Source organism: Neofelis nebulosa, chromosome 6 (assembly GCF_028018385.1).
Source record: "Neofelis nebulosa isolate mNeoNeb1 chromosome 6, mNeoNeb1.pri, whole genome shotgun sequence".
Classification (NCBI taxonomy): Eukaryota; Metazoa; Chordata; class Mammalia; order Carnivora; family Felidae; genus Neofelis; species Neofelis nebulosa.
In genome coordinates, this window is record NC_080787.1 from 143524840 (window position 1) to 143529026 (window position 4187).

Here is a 4187-nt window from a genome sequence, read left to right on the forward strand (position 1 = left end):
CTTACCCCACCCCGCCCCCCATTCTCTGAGACCATGGTTAATAAATAACATAGTTCTCCATCTGTACTTCATACGTTTGTGGGGGGGGGGTGTTGCACTGGGTCTCACATACCGTGAAATGGATTCCTGACTCTCTTTGGCTGGTGAGGGAGGACCATGGGATTCACCAGCATCTCTGGTAATTCTGTGTTGTGCATGGAAAAGCCTGTTGTGAGGAATTTTTTGTTTTGTTTTTTAAAAGCCAATGTACATTCTTCTGGCTTCTATTTAAATCGATGATTCCTTTCATATTTTCTTTCCCTGTTTTCACTTTCCCTGCGTTTCACAAATAATTATCCATAATCATGTATGTTCGAATGTAGACTGCTATCAAGGACCAGCCTTTTCTTCTCTAGGGTGTAACCCAAAATTATACAGAGTTCCAGATTGTTGGAGCAAGAAGGACCCATAGATAGGATCAAGACTTGCTTTCGACTTGGGGGCTTGGTCTCTGACAGTGGTAATGCAAGGGTAGCAATGATCTATTTTCAGTTTTAAAAAGGGGAATATTTACCAGTCATAAGTTGTACAGACTATAAAAATGTAATTTTCAGCTCTCGGCAATAATCATATCAACTTAGTGCGTTAACACTGGTTGTCTCAAGGGAAAAAGAAAAACCTGTCACCTAATGAAGGGGATTTGGCAGTCCAAAATTTTCCCAGCATGAGCCCGACGTGGGGGAGAAGTAATAGATGTACTCTTTTGTGTTCAAAAGGTAAGAGGCTCCTCATCACAACTTACTCCAGATCCAAATGCCCAGAGCGCTTGAGGCAAGGTTAGAAGTCAGGAGTCCTGACTTCTACCCAAGTGCTTCTCAAGGCAAAACAGAACGCTGATTTGCTTTTCCATTTGACAAACGTTTACTGAGTGCCTGTGTTGAGTCAGATAGGTACACTTGGAAAGACAGAACAGATACAGGGCCAAGGAGGAAGATAGCCGTGCCACTCTGTAGATAGTGACTAACAGGCGACACCGCAGGTGTTATGTGCAATGCTCGAGTAGACAGAAGGGCCGAGGAACCCCCAACCCCCACAATTTCTGCTTTTATTGACTATTTCAGGTCTGTTATACTTACAAAATGTGCCTATTTCATAACTGTTTGTGTCTCTCTTGTCTTGCTTTTAACGTAGGGTGTTAAATTCCTCTCTGACAGTTAGCTCTTTTCCTACGTTTAAACCTCTTCCACCGTAGTTCTGTCTCCCCTGGCTTGGCGAATAGTCAGGAAATGCTTCCTTGATAGTAATGGTAGGCAGTTTGTTCCTCTTCCTCTTAGATGATGACCATCTCTCATGAATCCCTGTCCAGTTTCATTCTGTGTGTGTCTGTCTTCACGTCTCCAGCTTGTGATCCTTACTAATTTTAGACAAGATCTTAAAGTTGTGGAGCATTCCCTCCAAATTTAATTAGCATGTTCTCAGTTCACTTATCTAAGTGATAATAAAGTGTACAATAGAACTCCACCGGGGGCTGACCCTCGTTTGCTGCCATGGTCCCTGCGCACCAGCTGGCTTTGAAGGAGGCTCAACTCGTCCAAATCCTCTCTAGAAAGTTTTCCTAAAATCGGGGATAGCAAATAATGTTATTGTTAATTCAAGTTTAATCTTTATTGCAGATAATATGTTAGTTTTAGTCATATTCATGATAAGATAGAGTTGTCTTTTTATGGAATCAATGTTCTTACTGGGAAAAAACCAAGAGTAAATGTTACCGCTACATTAACTAAACCAACAGAATTTCATTTTTTGTTTTGTTGACAGAGAAAAATTTGTAAATTGTTGTATTTTCTGTGCTTCAAGAGCAGAGAATCTAACGACTTCTTTAACACAAAAGTTATATTGTTTTGGCTTACTGCCATGACCATTTAAAAAATTTTTAAGTTTATTTATTTTGAGAGAGAGAGAGAGAGAGAAAGAGAGAGAGAACGAGCTGGGTAAGGGCAGAGAGAAGAGAGAGAATTCCAAGCAGGCTCTGCGCTGTCGAATTCACGAACCATGATATCATGACCTAAATAAGCTGAGATCAAGAGTCGGAAGCTTAACCCACTGAGCCACCCAGGTGCCCCTGCTACCATGACCATTTAAAGGGAAAGAGACAGGAACGATAGAAAAGGTAAGAGAAGGGCTGAGTCAGTGCAATGAAAACTATTTTGCTGTGGCTGCTCTGTACCCCAGCTGTCCCTAAGAGCTTAACTTGCTTCCGTTTGAGACTGACATTAGTTCAGGAACAGCTGAGAGCCAGGGAGGGGAGGAACTGGAAGAATCTTACTCACAGACCACCAAGGATAGGGGCAGCTCTCCAAGAAAGCCAAAGTCATGTCCAATTTCTATCCCTAGAAATTGCCCGTTTCCTTTATATCATACACACCATTTCTTCCTTTGTCAGGCCTTATTATTGTTGTACTTGTGTCTTACACGAGTATCATTAGGAAAGCTGGCTTAGCAAATGTTAGCATAAACTACATTGATAATCTCATCTAGAACTTATTTAAAAAATCTGAGTGACATCAAGTTTTCCAATTACTAAGACGTATATCTATTACAACACATATTATGATGGTAAATACTCCATCACAATATATTAATAATAATGTAAGTATAATAGTAATTATATGTAATATATATTATCATGTAACTGTAAATAATAAATATTATACTATATATGCGTGTTGTACTGAGGAGCTATCTAATTTACATTTCATAGAAGCTAATTATTCTAACGAATTATATTTCCCTCTATTTTACTAACTACGGTGTCTTTGATGATGATAAATAGAATGATAAATAGAAACATTTTTTGGTGAGTATTTTGGTAATTTAATACATTGGTCTGTAATTTATTATGTGGCCAGTAGTAAATATCATACAAAGGAAAACTCTGGAACTATTTGCCCGCCTCTGAGGATTAACAAAGCTGAGTATTATTATATATGAGAAGGAATCATGGGGGACTCATGCAGTTGGATACGGGATCCGTGCAATTGCCCTTGATTAATGGTAGGAAAGAGATCTTAACAAACTCGTGACTAACTTGCCCAAGTTTTCTGGAGAAGGTTGACAGTGAGCCCAGCACAGAAAAGGATCCTTTGAAGCACGGAAGCTTGGAATGGACAGGGGCAGGTTTGGGGAAATCTAAGTAAAACACAGATTGAAGACACGCTGATCTTACCTAAGTAGTTCCGGAAATCCCAGGATGTCTGGAGTCAATATGCATTCAGAAAAGGACAAACAACTAAGTGGGTCTGTTCAATAAAAAAAAAAGAATGAATGCTGAAAAAAATGCATCACAGCCAACAGTACACCTGCCAGCAACTCCGCTTCTAGCTTCTTCTCTCTCTGCTCACCCTCCCTCGCAAGCTTCCTTTTTGCGAACTCTTGAAAGGGATCGGGCACAACTGAGAAGAGCAAATATTAGAACTCGTTAACGACAGAGGCAAATGCTTGGCCCTGAGTCACCTGGTCTCAGGGCCTATTTTTGGCTCTCTGGGCCTGGCTAACTCAGCCCTCAGGCCTCCCCTTCCGCTTCACGCATGTTCTTAGCTGCTCCTTCACTGAAACGCTAATGACTTCAGAGCTTTGATCTCCAGACAAGACTATGTGACATTTCACTCGGATGGCTTTCAGTCGTTGTAGACTCCACACGCCGAGTCTGCCCTCCTCAGTCCTGACCTCGCTTCCTCTTCCAGAGACATTTTTTCCCGTTTCCGTTTCTATTCACGGTGACGTCATGCTTCCAGCCACGTCATGCTTCCATGTTGCTCATTCTGGCATCTGGTCAATTTCCAAGTTCTGTCAGGCTTTCCTTAAAAAGCGTTCTTTTCTTCCTTTTCTTTCCATTTGTACTGTTAACCCCCTGTGCCTGGGTTACGCTTTAGCCTCTTAACGGTTCTCACTACAAGCTCACCTGCTCCATTTGGCCTGACATACTAATGCCACGATTCTATTTTTTAAACATTTAAAAAAATCATGTTGAAAAATTTCCAGAGACTTTGTTTTGCCAGTGGGATAAAGATTACATAAGACCACACAGTTCAGTAGAGACTGAGTTATGGCTGGAGCCCAGACTTTTTTAACATCAGTTCCAATAATTTTTCTACTGAGGTTTGCTGTGTCTTATGAATTCCAGCATAGGAATACATCATCTATCCTAT

The 4187-nt window shown here is 40.9% G+C and overlaps 1 long non-coding RNA gene across 1 annotated transcript; it reads right to left on the minus strand.

Moving 5' to 3' along the window:
* Positions 1-876: 876 nt before the first annotated feature.
* Positions 877-3683, minus strand: LOC131513536 (uncharacterized). The gene is made up of 2 exons (XR_009262631.1): positions 3206-3683; positions 877-1594 (listed from the first exon to the last, which is right to left on the minus strand). It is a non-coding gene; the product is annotated as an uncharacterized LOC131513536 (long non-coding RNA).
* Between the last annotated feature and the right edge of the window lie 504 nt (positions 3684-4187).